Source organism: Sciurus vulgaris, assembly GCF_902686455.1.
Source record: "Sciurus vulgaris genome assembly, chromosome: 1".
Lineage (NCBI taxonomy): Eukaryota > Metazoa > Chordata > Mammalia > Rodentia > Sciuridae > Sciurus > Sciurus vulgaris.
Genome location: NC_136461.1, coordinates 193991141 through 194010231, shown reverse-complemented (window position 1 = coordinate 194010231; position 19091 = coordinate 193991141). Strand labels below are relative to the sequence as shown.

The window sequence follows — 19091 nt, the reverse complement described above, 5'->3', positions numbered from 1 at the left end:
CCCGACAGAATTAAGCAGTAATGTTGTACCCATCGGGTGCTTAAGATTCTTGTGCAATATTAAACAGCCAAAGTTCTAATTTTTCCGTCCAAAATTATGTTTGCTATGATAGGTCAAGAAAAATTATGGATGCTTATTACAACTTTGGAATTCTAGAACTTTTGAAAGATTTGGTGATCTATGAAGAAATAATTGGAAGAAAATAACTGGACTAGATCTAGAGTGAGCATTTCTACCAAAAGAAGTGGAAAAGCAACCAGAAGATCTCCCGACGAGTTAGAACCTCCCCACTACCGCTCTGTGTGCCCTTTAGGAAGGAAATGAGGATTCTAAGCTCATGTTCCACAGAGAACGGAACTGAGGGAGAGGAAAGGAACATAAATGGAGCAGAGGAAAACTCAGCCCTGTGGTTGAAACCTTCACACTCAGCAGGTGCGGGCCATTTGTGATCACCTGCCCTTTGATTTGGAGTGTCTCTGGTGGCAATTTACGGGAGAGGGAAATTGGAGAAAGGAGGGTAAAGGTAACAGCTTTTTGCAGAAAACCACACACACACACACACACACACACACACATACACACACACACACACCATTTAATGTAATGTGATTTTATTGCACACAGTGATTTCAAAATATTTAAAATATGGAGTGGTGTCTTAAGATAAGGAAATTAAGTACATTTCATATTCCTCTTATAGGTTCTTCCCACAGATCTCTCCCTACCTCCTCAGCTATTATGAAAAACTCTGAAAGAAATAAAAGGTGACCATCAACTTTCAAATCTTGTCACTCCAAAATTGAGGACAATGCAAACCTTAAACAAATGTCTTCTTTAAGGAAGTTCTGGAGTCCTGTCATTACCTACCAGTATTGGGGCACTTAAATAGTCAATAAAAATGCCCATTACATTTTTCTGTTCTTTCCAAGATGGTTCATCCTCATTTCGCAAGATCATCCTAGCCATTGCCAAATTAAATAGTCACCACTGTGGTTCCAATTAAAAAGTTCAGGAAGATCAAATTCTGATAAAATGTTTTCCCTAGAATGGAGACCCTCAGACACCTAGACTCTGCAGCAAGTTAAAGTCTGTTTGCTGAGAACCTGCTCTGACCGGGCTCCCCTGTCTGTGTTCTGTTAAACAGTTCAGCTTCGCAGCAACTGGTTGGAGCATAATTGGCCGTTTGTATTCTCCAGCTAAGGGGCCAGTGGTGAATGCTGCTTCTAAGCCAAGAGCTGGACCCCACCCTGAGCAAATTTGGCCTTAAAAACAGGCCTTCAAAAAAACCTACTTCTCAGTTGCCAAATACTCCAACATAAACAAGTATTCTGTTTTTGAAAGCAAGATGGATCAGAACTAGATCAAAGCACTGTTGCTTTTTCACCTTTATTCTAAACTGTCAATGAACAGAAAAAATAAGAGACCCAGATCAGAATATATCCACTGACCCACTACCAGAAAGTGATGTTGTCACAGAGCTGATACAGCAACAAAGGACAGAATCAGATGGCCCTTGGATATCCACTTCTTTATGTACACACACATTTGCACTCTTACCTAACTAGACATTTATATGTAATCATGCTCCTGGAAGAAATTTTAAATTTTTAAGAACTTTTAAATTTTAATGCAGAAAACATTTATTTAAAAAACTGTTCTTTATCAACAAATCTTATCAGACCTAAATCATACACTAAATTTCAGTGAAAGGAAAAAATTTGTAAAGTGTTATTTTTAAGCATTCAATAATTCAAGAAACAAACATTTATTGAAATCAAATTATTTCTTCCATTTTTAAATTTATTTACTAAACACTTATATAGCTCTTACTATGTACCAACTATTTTAAACACTCTATAAATGTCAACTTATTTAATCATACAACAACCCTATAAAATGTGTACTATTATTATCCTTGTTTGAGGAATACTGAATACAGAGCAACCAAGTAACTTGTCTGGGGTCACACAGCTACTGGTGGTCACGCAGGGATTTTAGCCAGATATTCTGCCTATGAAGTCTGTGTTCTTGACTTTGCTTCCTCCTTAAGTGCAAATTAACTTAATCTAAAAAAAATCAAAAACAAACAAACAAACCAAAACACCTCTTCACAAATGAGAAAGCTAGGTCACAGGTCTTTCTATAACTGGCCTATTTAATTCATGCTGACTCCAAACAAAAATACAGTAAAAATTTTATACCAAATCAGAACAATGGCACTAACACACATATATCCATATTGAATGTATTTAATTTTTGAAATGATACTAGCTCGTTTCAATTTTTTTGTACTCACCAGCTTGCAATACCTCCACGTGTGGTAAGCAACATGGTTCTCTGTGGATCACCAGATGGTCCATTCATCTTTGTTCAGTAATTGGTATAGCTCAGTTACCTAGTGTCCCTGCAACCAAGGAAGATTTACAAAAGAGTCAACTCACATGGCCGCTACCAATACATTGTAACATCTGCACGACTTAGATTGACAAGAAAATGTTTTATTAGACACAACCACAGCAAATCTGTGGATATGATACATCTAAGGGTCAAGACTTTAAGGGTTTTTCTACTGAAAGTCTTGGTACTTATAATGTCTAAACTGGAAAAAGTTACAATTTTACAAAGTGATAGTATTATAAAGTTTTAAGTCTAGACATAAAAGCTTGCTGTGACTTGAGTTTGCACTGATAAATAAGAAAAAAATGATAGCAAAGAAACATTTTTTAAAGTTAAAGAGTTATAAGGTTATAAAGTTATAATGTTAAAAAGTTTGAAGTTTATCTACTAGTTTGCTGTGATGTAAGTTGAGTCCTCATTTTGAAAGGAGTTAGGTATAGATTGTACATTCACTGGATGTGTTTGTTTAGTCTCTGTTAATTCTCCTTTCAGCTTCAACTTCTGAAGAAGATGATTCCTTCAGAGAAGACCAACTTCTGCTCACAAGACACCAAAGACACCTGACAAATTCATGTCTTTGAAGATATCAGAGATCTGCAGAGACATCTAGAAGGAAAAGAACTATTCAGAAGTAATGTGATGTACTACAGGGTAGAAATGTCCCAGGGAGCGAACTCTTGAGGGACTGCGTTGCACAGACTAAAGTTCCAAAATTAAAGAATTAAAGAACCTCAAACAGACTATAACTCTCTTAAGACATGTATCACGTGCATTAGATTTCTATCACTGTGACCAAAATACCCAACAAGAACAACTTAGAGGAGAAAAGATTTATTTTTGACTCAAGGTTTCAGAAGTTCAGTCCAGGGTCAGTCAAGTCCATTGCCCTGGGCCCAAACATCATGAACCAAGGGCACGGCAGAGAAAAGCTGCTCACTTCATGGTGGCTAGGAAGCTGCAATTGAGAGAGTGAGAAGGGACCACAGGGAAGATGCACCCTTCCAGGTCACCCCCCGACCTGCCTACAGTTACTGCCCAGTGAGTCCATTCGAAGCAGGATGGATTGATTAGATTAAGGTTCTCACAATCTGAGCTTCTCACCTCTGAACACTCTTGCATTAACACAGAAGCTTTGGGGGTCAATTCATATCCAAACCATAACACTATGACTTGAAATTTTAGGATCAGAAGCCCGGAAAGCTAAGCCAAATAGCTCTTGAAGACAGAGAATGAACCTCTATGACTTCACAGGGTTGAGTAAAAGATATTTCAGGTTGTGGGCACCGAAGGGCCCTGCTTTCACCAGAAATGGACTGCTCATCACCAAACTACAACTAGCCTTGAGCCAGCTCCATTGATAGTTAAATCCTACCTCATCACGTAAATACACATTATCTATGTGGCTTAGTTAAAAAAAATCTAAAGATGCTATGATTTTTAGTATCTAGTCAGATACCTAAGAAAATAAAAGACATAATTATATGATCGATATGCAAAAAGAGCAAACACATATATAAGATAATCCACATCATCCATGAATGATCCAGACATTAGTGTTAGTACAAAAATTTTCCAAAGTAATTATCTAAGTTTAAGATAACAGAGTAGTTGATTATTAGATTAAAAGGTAGAAAAATTCCAGCAAAATAATTAATAGACACAGACAATTATTATTTACAAATAGCAAATTAACACTCTTGAAATTAAGGCTTATTGGCAAGTGGACACATAAGAGACAGGATTATTAAGCTCAGAAACAAGTGAATAGAAAATATATACAACTAAGAGCAAAGAAAAAAAAAAGAAAAGAATGGAAGAGAGCAATGTGGAAGAAATATATCAGACACATGTAATGATATAAGACAGGTATACAAGGTTACAAGTAAGAAAAGAGATAAGAATAAAGTAAGTTGGGCCTGTGGTACACACCTGCTCTCCCATCTACTTGGGAGGCTGAGAGGAGAAGATCACTTGAGCCCACGGGTGCAAAACACCCTGAGCAACATAATGAGACCCTGTCTCAAAAAAATAAATAAATAAGGTAGAAGCAATATTTGAAGAGCTAGTTGTTTACCATTTTCTAAAATTTATGAAACAAACCAATTCACTAATTCAGAAAGTTCACTTTACCACAGAAGGGTATATAAAACAGTCATATCATAGTTATACTTCTGACAATTAAGACAAAGAGAAAAGCCAGAGAAAATAGAACAGTTTCTTTCAAAATAATCATGAAAATACTGATTATACAACAGAAGTAATAGAACCCATTTGAAAATGGATTGGCACTTTATAACACTGAAAACTAATAAGCACAAACTTAGAATTGCACATGTAAAAAAATTCCAAAATTCAAATAAGATTAAAACATATTTGATTAAGAAAATATGGCAAGAATTTTAAACCAACAGACGTTCAATAAATTAAAAGTAAAAAAGAGTTTATTAGGTGGAAGTAAAATTAGCCTTAATAGAAACAAGGAAATTCAGAAATGAATGAAAAGCAATGGGAAAGTTATTATTTATAATATATATATTGAATGTTGACTCTATAAAACAATAATTCTAATATCTTCTTGAGTTTAAATTGTATACAGAAATAAAATGGATGACAAAATATTGCAAATGGAAAAAAAATTTAGAGTTTAGAAAGTCCAAAATTCTAGGAATATTGAGAAAATGGTATAATTAAAATTTTGCATTAGATTGTAATAAATTAAGGATTCATTGTGTAGTCACAAATTAAAAATTTGTCATGATACTCATCAATTATAACAACTTTTATCATTTTTTATATTTTCCTTTCTATTACATCTATGTCAAAAATTTTACTTCTAAAATAGACCAATTTTCTAATTGTCAAAGTAAGAATCCATGTTATATTTCCTAAATAATCTCTAAAAGAATAATACAATTATGCAAAACAGGACAATTTGAGCAACAAAGTGAATAATGTTGGATTATAACTCCAAATATTAAAATCAATTTCCATGAGTCTATACTGATATAAGTAAGTGATTGACTTTGAGTAAGGGAGACTAAATCTCTCATGTAGAATAATTCCAAATAAGTTATGTAGGTACTTTGCACCCCAAAAGATAAGAGTATAGCTCCATACTCCTTAAACGTGGGCAGGACACAATGTCTTCCTTCCAGGGAACACAATGTAGAAGGGAGAAAACTACCTTCAGAGTAGAGAAGACTGACACTATCTCAACCCCATAGTCAGGCTTGACGTGATTAATACTACCAAATAATGAGTAGTATTGATTACGTACTCTTGATATTATATGAAAGTACTCTTTCTCTCTAAAACAGAAAACTTTTGTTTAATCATGAAGCAAATATCAGCCTAGTCCAAGCTGAGAGACTATATTCCTCAAATCTGCCAGTCAGGAAAAGTAAGTCCTGTCTGAGTAGCATAAGCCAAAAGTAGCATAAATAGTCATGATTACTAAATATAATGAAGGATTCTGAATAGGATCCTGGGACAGAGAAAAGTACACTAAGCAGAGTAAAAGAAATCTAAATTAATTTGAACCTTAATTAAAAGTAATCATGAATTATAACACATATACCACGATGATATAAGATGTTAATAACAGGGAGAAATGGATTTAGAGTAAGTGAGAATGCCCTGTACCATCTTTGAGATTTTTTTTTCTGTAAATCTATAACTTTTCTAAGTTGAAATAAAAATATCAGGTAAATAAAAGAAAACACAACATTTGTTTATTTAAAGGGAAGAACAGAAAAATGAATAAAAATGATTAATGCAGATAAAATAATAAGATAAATTTAAAATCCATATTTATTAGTTATTACATTAAATGTAAATGTATTAAATATACATATAATAAAGGGAATAAGATTACAAAAACATGAAGTTTTCCTACTCTAGGCTTCTTACAAGAAACATTTTAATTTCAAGTATAAAATACATTTGCAGATAAAATTATAGAAATAGAAATACTAAAAACTAATCAAAAGAACACTGATTTGCTATACTAATATCACACAAAGTAGACTTAAAGGCTAGAAGCATTACTAGACAAAGAAAGAAATGTAATGTTGGATGTGGTAGCATATACATGTTATGCCAGCAACTGCAGAGACTGAGGCAGAAGGATTACAAGTTTGAGGCCGGCCTTAGCAACTTAGCAAGGCCCTAATCAATTTAGCAAAATTCAATCTCAAAATAAAAAAATAAAAAGGATGGGGGATATGACTCACCAGTGAAGCACCCCTGGATTTCAATCCTCTGTACCCCCCAAAATAGGAGTCATAATTAAAGAAATTTAATAAGGATCAAGGGGCTAATCTGATAGAAAGATATCAGTGTATATGATGGGTAGAAATACCTCAAAGTATGGAGCCAAAGGGGGAAAAATAGACACAATCTAATCACAGAAATAGAATTTAAGGCACCACTATGAATGGTTGGTACAGCAAGATGTATTTGTTGGAGAACTCTCTTATGTCTTTGGGGCAAGTCTCTTACCTTCCAGTTATGATAACTAAAAATGTCTCCAAAATTGCAAAATTACCTGTTGAAAACAATTCATGACATTTATGTACATAAATATATATATATATATGTATATACACATACATACAACTATATCAGCACATGTAGATATCTATAGACATACTGAGGAACATGATAAGCAGACTTGACATAACTGACATATTTAGGTGACATTACTGCCAACAAGATAAAATGCATAAAAATTTTGAAGGCACATGGAACTTTGATGAGATCGACCTTATGTTGGATCTTAAAGAAAGCCTCAACTTGCTGGATGTGGTGGCAAAAGCCTGTAATCCCAGTGGCTCAGGAGGTTGAGGCAGGAGGATCATGAGTTCAAAGCCAGTCTCAGCAAAAGCAAAGTGCTAAGCAACTGAGAGAGACCCTGTCTTTAAGTAAAAATACAAAATAGGGCTGGCAGCGAGTGCCCGAGTTCAATCCCTGATTCTCCCTCCAAAAAAAAAAAAAAAAAAAAAGAGGCTCAACAAACATCAACAAACTAAAATAATTCAGAGTATATTATTTAACCCCAAAAATTCAGTTAGAAATAAATTACAATAAACTAATAAAACATCTCAAATTACCTGGAAATAATACATGTCTAAATAATCTGTCAAAAAAAGAATTAACCATGTAAATTTTAAAATATCATAAAATTAAATCATAAAGAAGAAAAAACATAAAACAGACATGATATGCTTATAAACAATATACAGGGAAATACATATCCTGTACTGTAGAATATAATAACTATGTAGTAGAAGAGTAAACACTGAAATTTAATGATCAGTAAACTTCTTTCCTGAGAAATTGTAAAAGAAAAAGATCCTAGATAAAGATCCTAGATAAATTAAAGAAGTGCAAAAATAAGAATGGGAATTCAATAAAAACAAACTTAAAAAAGAGAAAATCAGCAAAGTTTTTCACTGAAAAGATTTATAAAATTTATAAATCCTTAATACAAATGAGTTAGAAAAAAGATAACACAAAATAGCAACATCAGAAAAGAAAAAAGCCACTGTTTGTAATGCAGGACTGCTACTAACAATTTCATATTAATGAACTTGATAATTTGTATTAAATTTACAAATCCCTTGAAAAACACAACTTTTTGAGATTGCCATGTATATTGAAATTTTCCATTCTGCCATTGAAATCTTTATAAAAGAAATGAAAAACAAAATATCTTTGCTAGTTAATTCTTCCCAAAATTTAAGGTAGAAATAATATCAGTTTTACACACACTTTCCTAGAGAATGGAAATGGAATGCTTCCTGACAATTTTATAAAGCTAGAATAATCTTTATATCAAAATATAAAAATAATCTGGGCCCAATGGCACATGCCTGTAATCCAAGCTAGCAGGAGGCAGAGGCAGGAGGATGGAAAGTCCAAAGTCAGCCTCAGCAATTTGGTGAGGTCCTAAGAATTTAGTGAGACCCTGTCTCAAAATAAAATTCTAAAAAGAGGTCTGGGGATGCGACTTAGTGGTTAAGTGCCTCTGGATTGAATACCTGGTACCAAAAATAAATAAATAACAATAAACAAACATCACAGACCAATCTTTCTCATGAATCTAGATAGAAAAGTCCTGAATCATGCTTGATGAGATATAAACCGTACAGTATTTCCTATCCCAGCATTCTTATAGAATAGATAATTTGGGGTCGATTCGCACCCTGAGAATACTATACTGCCATGAGAATGGATGAACTACAACCAGAGTCAAGGGACAAATAAAATATAGAATCAAGAAAAAGGGAACCAGAAGAGAATATATGCTGCATTGTCCATTTATGCAATGTTCATGAACAAAGCTAATCCAACCTAATGACATTTAAGGTCAAAACCCAAGTAACCTGAGGGCAGGGAGTGATGAAATTGGGGTATGAGTGAGCTTTCTGGGATAGAGGCAGTGTTGTGTTTCTTGAACGCAGAGGTGTTTTCCTGCATATGTTCACATTGTAAGTGTGTTTTGAGCTCTTTCGATTTGTGAAATTTTCAGTATATACGTCAATGAAAAGTTTGCTTTTTTACTTTTGGGGACAGAACTCACACTAAGAACAAAATCCACCACTGCCCTGCACCCTGAGATCCTGATAATTTTTCTAATTCTCTTTTTACACACCCTCTTCCATTGCAAGGAAGCCTCAAATGTATCTTGAAATATGAATTTATTTTTTAGGTTTATACTTGACATTTCTCTTCTCAAATCCAGCATTAAAGCTACTCAGGGAGGAATTCTCTGCTGTGTGCTAATGTAGGTATGAGTTTGGCTCTGCCACCACTGTTTGGTCATTTTTAAATTGTTCCCCAAGGTCTGTTCTCTTATCTCCTTCCAACTCCCTCAGAAAATTGTTGGTGACGTTAGAATCCAGACAATTGCACAACATTCTTAGTATCAGCTCTGGAATGAGAACTTCATGCATCAGTAGCTATGTGCACGTATGCTGAAGTAAAATTAATATTCTGTGTGCTGTTTAGTCTATATTTCATTGGCTGGCTGCCTAGAATGACTAAGGAAACTGCCTGAAAAGCTACCCCTTCCCCTTCTTTTCTAAAAGAGTAAAAAAGAAAAGTCAAACTTGGAAATTACTTCTACCAGAGGGGAAATTAATGAATGACTTTAGAAATAAACTAAAAGGGGAAAAGGAGTTCCCATGCTAGTAGATTCCTTTTTGCTCAAAAAGAAAAGTACTTTATACAGAGCTGTATTCAAGCCAAATGGCCACCTTGCTCTGGTGATTTAGTTCTTGAGGCTGAGACTCACAGGTGCCGTTTGTCTCCTCAAATCTTAATGCAAGTTAATGTATACCTTGGAAATGTTCTACAGCATCTCAATTGATACTGATGACACCAGTGTTCTTATTTAAGGTAATTCTTCAAAAATCTATGAATATACCTCCTAAATAAACTGGGTTTAGGAAGGGCTGTGTTTCTGCAATATATGCAAAATATTTCATGGTAATCTAATCAAGTTTAAGTATTCTGTGTGTGTTCACATGCACATTTATGCACATGCTGATGTGTGCATACTCCATTATTAAATGTGAAGGGAAGGATTAAAATATATATAAATTGTTTTCCATCATTCCAAAAACTGAGAATCAATGATTCTTTCTGCTGACTTCCTCTATAATTACTAGTGATGTAAATTTTCTTTTTTTTAGGAAGTGAAATTTTGCATCCTGCTTATGGTGCAACTTTTAGTGGAAGAGAATCTTCCTTGGAATTTTGAAGGACACCATACGTGTTTCGTAGCTTTATATCTTCTGATTATTGGTGATAGTTTGGTAATTCGAGAGTCCTACTGTCCTTTATCCTGAAAGGCCTAGGGTCTTCTTCCCTTGATGCAGTTAGCTTCTAATTTTAGTGTGAACTATTTTCATGACAGTTTCAGTAAGGGAAGTACACAGTTTAAAGGAAGATGGCACATTATTGTAAGTAGAGCAAAGAAGTAAATGCCCATTTTATACCAAGTGACATTTAGGTCTGCAAACTCCAATGCTGGAATGAATATTTTGTTCCTACTGACCTTAAACTTATCAGACATTAAATATTGCAAAGTCTCAGCTTGCTGATATAAGATGTTGGATACATCATGTAGGTAACTATGGTAACAAGATGCCATCCTGCCCTTGAGGGAGACCTGCTGACTCCCCATCTGACTTCCTATATTTATGCCATGGTTTATTCCCCTTATTCCCAACACGGGAAACTTTGTTCCCTATTAGTTATTCCCTCCTTCAGATGATTTTGATATCATGTCCAGAAGAATCTGTCCTCTTTTTTCTCTAGAGACCACCCTACCACTTGTGGATAGATTTCTGTCCCCTCCTTTTGGAAGCACCTTTCTGGACTGCTGTTCACTGAGCTCTCAGGAGTCTGGTCCTCCTTTGTGGCCTTTCAGGACTCACTGAGAAGCACCATTATACAACATGGTCTGTGACTTCAGGCTGCCTGCCTTGAAACCCTGGTTCCTTCACTTGCTAAAATTGTGATCTAAGATGAGATACATAACTTCTCTTTGCCTCAATTCCTCCTCTGTAAAGTGGGGCTAATGGTATCACATATCTAGTTTCTTTAGTGCATTTAATGACATGATATGTAAAGGCTTAGAATGGTACTGGGTATGTCGTAAGTGGTCGGTGACTATTATCCTTTCAATCACCCTGGGCAATAATCCAGGAGTATCCAAGTTTATAATATTTTAAACTCTGAAAATAATAAAATGTAGCACTTATTATAGAGCATAAGATTATACAAGAAAAGTCAAAATAACATCCAGAAAACCAAAGACTCACTTGGGGTAAAGAGAAAGTTGGGTAAGAACCACAGTGGCCAAGGTCTGAGAGAAGGAAAAGGAGGAGAGCAATGGAACCGGAAGGAAGGGTGATTCAGTGTCTCCTGGGGGTCCACATCTCGGATCAATGATCAGTGTTTCTCCTTCAGCAGGAAAAGGAAAAGCCACAGGGTTGGTGGAACCAAGATGTCAGTCAAGTTTCTTGCTGACTCTGACACAGTCATCATTTATGGAAAGTAAAAATAACAAATTCGTTGTATCGGGTTACTCTGAGAATCTTCTGCAAGAACTCAGAAGAGTGCCCGTGTTATGCGTACCCGCTTCCATATGGAACCTGTTCACCTCCGACTCTTGATTTTTAAGACTCAATCTCTTCCCTTATTCCCTGGGTCCCCACCACTGTCCGGCTCACAGGCATCAGATTGCTTTAGGGATGAAAAGGCTCAAGCCATGCTAATGAGCATAAAGCTGAGGAGAGTTTCCCCTGTGGTTGGAGGGAAGGGAGAGGCTGCCTTCAAAAGTAGTTTGTCTGCACAAGTGGAGACAGGCAGGGGGAGAAAAACCCTGGTGACACAATGCGAGTCTCTCAATCTAGTGATATCAAAGATCTGGTCAAAGCCTGACCCCTGAACTTCCTCCTGGCTTCCTATTTGGCAATATGATCTCTTCCCCACCCACACCCCCACCATTGTCATCTGCCATGAAGTCACAAGATTAAGGGGGACCCTTGACAGAGCCAGTACCATGCTGTTTGGACTTTCAGGCTCCAAACTCATGACCTAAATAAACTATATATAGAAATAAATAAAGAGAGAGAGAGAGAGAGAAGAAAGAAAGAAAGAAGGGAGGGAGGGAGGAAGGGAGAAAGGAAGGAAGGAATTTGCTAAACGTCTTCTGTCTCATAGATTCAAATTCTGACTCCACCGTTTTAAAGCTAGATTACCTGGAACAAGCTCTGGACATCACTTCTACACATCTCCTGCATGCCTCCCTGGACTTAGCATAGAGCATTACACTTAGAAGGCTTTAATTGGCATGTTTCCTTAATTAGCACATGTTTTCATGAATGAAAGAATGAGAATAGATGCTTGCCGTGCTTACTGTCTCCAAAAGATTATACCCCTTTTCCATTTTTTCAATGAGACACGAAGTCACTTATTTCCCAAGAAATTTTCTTAATCAAAATTAGCCAAGCTGCCAAAAGAACCCCTGATCCACTTTTCTTATTTAACTTATTTTATAACATTGACAGGTAGTCAGAGAGATTCTGGTCAAAAGGCGTAACTTCATTGTAAAGCTGATATGCTGCTGTTTAGTTCCAGTTCAATTTTTAGAAAAGATTACGTGTGCAGGTATTATAAATATGGCTTGATTCTGATTTAATTGCTGCACATTAAGAGTATATTGGTTTCTGATATCACATCTAAAGAAAATTCCTGGCACTTTCTATCACTTAGAGCCAAAAAAAAGGTGTATGAAAAACAATTTGCTAAATTCTGGCAAAATCATCTTTAACATAATTTGACATATACCAAATAGGAAATTATATATTGTTTCCTACATTACCCAAATATCTCAGTTCTTTTTTCACTCAGAAAATCATCATTTTTACAATTGATGTCCTCTGTTTTTATGTACTTCATTTGTCAATGAGCTTTAATATGCTAAAATACACAAAATAAAATATACCTTACATTTATGTTCAAAATATGCTTGCTATAAATTAAAAAGAGTCAAAATGGTCAGAGTGCTTCTTGAATTTAGTGTCTATTTTTAAAGGTTTGGAATAGATTCTTTATTTAAAAAAAGAGTGTGCTTAATATGCTGAAATTGGTTCTTGTACTGTTTTATCACTTATTCTGTTGTATAATATAATCTAATCTTCACAGTAGCATTCTTCATCATAGTCAAAAAGTAGAAACAACCCAAATGCCTATCAACTGATGAATGAATAATCAAAAGACACACACACACACACACACACACACACACACACACACAGAAAGACAATATAGAAATAAAAAGGAATGAAGAATTGATACATGTGTTATAACACAGATGAACTTTGAAGACATTTTCCTAAGTGAAAGAAATCAGTTAAGAAGAACCTGTATTATGTGATTCAATTTATATGAAATGTCCAGCAGGCAAATCTATGCAGAGAGGCTGAGCTAGTGGTTTCCTAGAGTTGAGAGAAGAAAGCTTATGGTGGAGAGAGGGAGGGAGATACTGCTAATGGGGACAGGGTTTCTTTTAGGGGTGATAAATAGGTTCTGAATTAGTTTGTAATGGATGCTACACAGTTGTGGACACACCAAACCCCGTAGACCTAGACACCTCAAATGAGAACAGAAATTACATCTCAATAAAGCTGTTAATTTTTGTAATTTAACATATGAAATCATTCTGGAACTTAGATTCCATTAGATACTTTTCAAAGTGATGTAACAATTTTCTTGTCGATTTTATAAGGCATTAGAAATTACATGTTTCCCAACTATGCAAACTCCGGATGAAAATGTTTAGATGTGAATTTAGAAATATGTGAGGGAGTAATAAGATTTTCCAAAATTCTTTTGAAGAGTGTGCCAACAAAACAGCGTAAGCCCCATGGATTAGAAGAAAGTTGAATTGCATAGTTACTACAGTTGTTCATAGGACCAGCTATTAAAACTTCCACTGAGGCAAATATTTATTCACTTATCCACCAACTCATAAAAGTAGGTGCTCAAGAAAGGCTTATTTAATAAGACTTGGTAAGGACAATGTCTGGGGCAGCTTCACAGTAAAGGGCTCATTACTTGACACCTAATAATTGCTCCAGGAAGTTATTCCATGTTTAGAACAGAAATGAAATGTGTAGATTTTCAAAAAACCATATATCTTCCCTTCCATCCATAAACTTGCTCTCTGTGCCTCTGTGCTCTTGTGTGCTCTGTGCTCTTGTGTGCTTCCTTCCCTAACAAGTTGCAAGGAGGGCTGTTTAAAGATGACTCTTCCTACAAGTGGACTTTATGGATGAGACAGAAAAGAGTCTCAAAGGGAAGTGACTAGATGGTTGTCCTGCTTAGTTTATTTGTAGCTTGTATTAGTCCATGTTCAAATTTATGGGCATCCCATAAGAGAGGATTGTAGAGGAGAACGGAAGAAAGATTTTTGTTGTTGTTATAACCACTCCTGTTAGACAGGGTTAAGCCAAAAGTAGCTCCTGACTCCCCAGTGCCTGTCTCTCCAGATGTAAGACGAAAGCTCTGTCTTTAAGAAAGTATCAGGGTGAGATTGGGAGGGGGGGCGCTTTGTTTAAGAAGGGAATCATCACAGGAAATAGGGGCATGAACATTGCTTTCTTAATGTGCAAATAGGCTTGGCAAATCCCTCACTGAAGTGCTGATGCATTGCATGTTTGCTTGTTTATGGTCATAGATAGCAAGGACTTCATCATGGGGGATATGCCCCGCAGTTCGCATAATGATACGAAGGATGCTACTTCAGGCAGAATGTGCGGTTTAAGTCTGGAAGAATCCCTGTCCCATTCTCCTAAGCACCTGCTATACGTTTTTAAAATCCCATGATTAGAAAGCCATTCCTTGGGTGTTCAAGAGTAGGGCAAGACCTCTCCAAGCATCAGCTTTTCAAAGTATCCCATACTCATTAATACTTTATAATGTTAATCAATCAGCTACTAACTCCTATCACCAACCACCAAGCCAAGTCAGGGACTGGGATCGAGGAGTTTGCAGTGGAATCTCATGGAATAAAGTACAGGTAAAATTATTGTTATATAAATTCCTTTTTTTTTAAAGAGAATCAAATACAAAAGGCAAACACTAAGCACTAGAAGACTATTCAGAAACACGCTTTGCCGTGTTTCTCTCCTGTAATATCAGCTTTTATCTCTGTTTGGAAACATGCAAAAATCATTCTCCCAGGACACTGCTGTCTTCCCCAGCACTTCATTATGTTTTTGCAATACAAAATTCCTTGAAAATACAGTTATACTGCTCGTTATTCTACTCTCTTGACTCCGTCCTACTCAGATGATACAACTCTCACTATGCCACCAAAATATCCAGTGACCTTCAAAGCACTAAGTCCAATGTTCAGTGTGATGGTATTTGAACCATTGGCAGTCTTTATTACAGTGATCACTCTCTCCCCTTTGAAATATTTTCTTAGCATAACTTTCTAGGACACCACACTCTTGGGTTTCCTCATTAGTGACATATCCTCTCTTCCTTTCCTTCATCTCTTCCCTTCCTTCCCTCCTCCCTTCTTCTCTCCTTCCTTCCTTCCTACCTACCTTCAGCACTAGAGATTGAACCCAAGGGTGCTCTACCACTGAGCCCCATTCACAGCCCTTTTTACTTTAAATTTTGAGACAGGGTCTTGTTAAGTTGTTGAGGCTGGCCTAGAACTTGTGATCCTCCTGGCTCAAGCTCTGGAGTCTCTGGGACTACAGATGTGGGCAACCTGCCAGTTTTTCATTTTGTTGTTGTTATTGTTCTTGTTTTCTCCCTTATCCTGCAGATCTCTAAACATTGAATGTTGTAGACTTAATCTTGTGGGTTTTTTTTTTTTCTTTCTTGATTAAATCCTATAATATCCCAATGATTTGAACTCCATTATCTGCTGACAATTCCTAAATTTTTATGTCCAACTGAAACTCAGTATTTTCAGACCCAAACTCTAATCTTCTCACTTTTATCTTCTCACCCATTCTTCAAGGCTAAATACCTTGAAGTCACACATGACTCCTGATGGACTCATACATCCCCAAACCAATTGTTAAAAAATCCAAATTGAGCTATAGATTCAGGATAATAGCTATCAACATCATGTGCAAGTACTTTCTCTAGTTGGCAAACTGATCAAAATTGCTTATGAAAATTATTTAGGAGAAGTTGTATATGTCAAAATACTTTCATGTATAAATAAAAAGAACAAATACAAAATGAAAAAAAGAAAAGAAAATTTGAAAGGTTAAGAGTAATCAAGATTCTTGATATTTACAGAGACAGATTGGGTTTTTGATAAGCTTCCTTTGTTGCAGTTTACTTGGAGGCCAATCTTTGGCTTAGGTTATCATCCCTTGTGGCTTATTTCACGAATTCAGGTCCAGTTCCCATTCTTGTGTGGGCCAGGCTCTCCTGTTCTGACCTGCAGCCTTGGCATCATTATAGTCACAACACTCAGCCTTCTTCTTGGCTGAATACTAATTACTCAGTTTATGCTCACAGTCCTTTTCTTTCTTTTTTTTTTTTAAATTTATTTATTTATTTTAATTAAAAATCATAAATTTACATAGGGCAATGTTGTTTGATTCATTCTGTTATTTTTTCCCTTCCCCCCCACCCCTCCCACCCCTCTTTTCCCTCTATACAGTCCTTCCTTCCTCCATTCTTACCACCCTCCTTATCCCTAACCCTAAACCTAACCCTAACCCTAATGCTAACCCCTCCTACCCCCCCTTATATGTCCTCATCCGCTTATCAGTGAGATCATTATCAATTACAACCTCCCCTGACAATTAAAAACATCCTTTACCTAAAATCAGCAAACTACAGTAACACAGCCACATCAATGTTTATAGCAGCTCACAGTTCACAATAGCTAGATTGTGGAACCAACCTAGAGCCCTTCAACAGATGAATGGATTAAGAAACTCTGGTATGTATACACACTGGAATACTATTCAGTCATAAAGAAGAATAATATTATGGTATTTGCAAATAAATGGATGGAATTGGAGAATATCATGCTAAGTGAAATAAGCCAAGCCCAAAAAACCAAGGGCTGAATGTATTCCCTGATAACTGGAGGATGATATATAATGGGGGTGGGGGCGGGGAATGAGAGAATAAAGGGGGAACTTTAGGATATGTAGAAGGAATGAGAGGGAGGAGGGTATGAAAAATGGTGGAATGAGACAGACATCATTACCCTATGTACATGTATGATTGCATGAATGGTATGAATCTACATTGTGCACAACCATAGAAACAAAATGATGTACCCCATTTGTGTACAACGAATCAAAATGTTAAAAAATTAAAAGCTAAATAAAAAATAATACTACTACTAAAAAAAAAAAGAGTAGTCAAGATTCTTGATGAACACAGTGGAGAGAATGTTCTTACCACGTTATTATGATGGGTAATTTTTTGTTAAATGGCTAGGCAACAGTGCCCAGGTGATCCATCAATCATTAGTGTGGATGTTTCCACAAAGGTATTTTTAAAATTATAATTAAAATTTACATCTATTGACTTTGAGTAAAGCAGGTTACCCGCCATAGCACGCGAGCCTCATCCAGTCTGTTGAAGGCCCTTAGAGAAAAAGACTGAGGAACCCAAAGACAAGGGAACTCTTCTCCAGATGGCCTTTAGATTGGAGCTGAAGGATCAACTCTTCCCTGGATCTCTATCTCTAGCCTGCCAGCCTGTCCTAAAGATTTTGAACTTGTTAGCCTCCATGATTTCTTCAAATAAATCTCTTTCTTTCCCCTCCTATTCCTGTCTCTCTCTCTCTCTCTCTCTCTCTCTGTATGTATATATATGTGTGTATATATATATATGTATATATTCCCACATACACATATATTTACACACACTAATATACATATAAAGACTCATAAAATTAATGTTTAAGGCTGTGTGTATTGGCACAGAGAATCATAAATAGAAAACAAGAGTAGAATAGATATTTCAGAAACAAACTAATATATGTATGGATATTAAATATGTGACAGAAAAGAAGTAATAAACCTTTGGCAAGGACAGGCTCTTCAGTAATTGTGTGGGAACAACCACAATACATGTGGCAGAAAATGACATGGAATGCCCATTTCAAATCATTGAGAAATAAATTTCAGAAGAACTTAATACCAAACGTGGAAGGCAATCTTCTAAAACTGTTAAAATGGAAGACTATCTTTACCATTTTACATCTTACACAGCTGTCCAAAGCATTTATTCAAAAGTAATAGAACTATAATATTTTCTACATTAAAATTAAGAGTTTTGAACATACTAACCCCATACCGAAAATTTAAAAGTCAGAAAGTAGAAGATATTTGCAGCACAAATAACCAAGTAAACTTAGCATAAGAATGCATAGAGACCTACAATAAATTAATAAGAGAATGGAAAGCATTTGAACAGTTTTTATCGATACAAAGATAAATTGGTGTTAAACACAAGTAAGTTTAGCCTAAAACTATTTCCATACTTGGGTGTTAAATCTTGACCCAGAGCAGCTTCTATACATAGTGAATTGTACCCAAACCTGATGTGTAAATAAATTGTAAAGTAACCCAAGTGCATATTCTTATAATCAAACAACTGAGTCTCAGTCAGTGAATAAGATCATATCCACATAAGGCAAATGACTTGCCATAACAAGTCCATGGAGGCAAATGCCAACTGTAACCCATCAGGCTGTTTCTATATGTCACTCCCTTTTCTCTAGCCATAAATATAACTAACACATGTAGGGGGTTTGGACATTTTGAATTGATCTGAATCTGGGAGGTTCCCTAGTTCTAGAACATTTTTCCTACTCAAAAAATTACTAAATTTCACTCCCCACAGTTGTTTCTTTAGCAATAGGTCAATAAACATAAAAACAGATTCTCAACCAGAATCTGAAAGATGGGAATATTCAGAGATATTAATTCACAACAATCATATTAGCTAAAATTCAGGTCTTGTAATATCAACCCTGGTGAGAATGTTAAATATCTATAGATATCATATTGTTCTGATGGAAATATTAATTGGCAAAAACTTTTGAAGACATTTAATTGTAACAAGTAAAATTGAACATTTGTGCATGACATAACCAGAAATTCTGATTCTGGACATAT

At 35.7% G+C, this 19091-nt stretch overlaps 1 long non-coding RNA gene across 1 annotated transcript in view; it reads right to left on the bottom strand.

The window, feature by feature from the left end:
- Positions 1–2867: 2867 nt before the first annotated feature.
- Positions 2868–19091, bottom strand: part of LOC306663573 — a 60636-nt gene continuing 44412 nt past the window's right edge. The window contains exon 3 of the long non-coding RNA XR_013764470.1: positions 2868–3003. This is a non-coding gene — a long non-coding RNA (uncharacterized lncRNA). The remainder of the gene's footprint in view (positions 3004–19091) is intronic.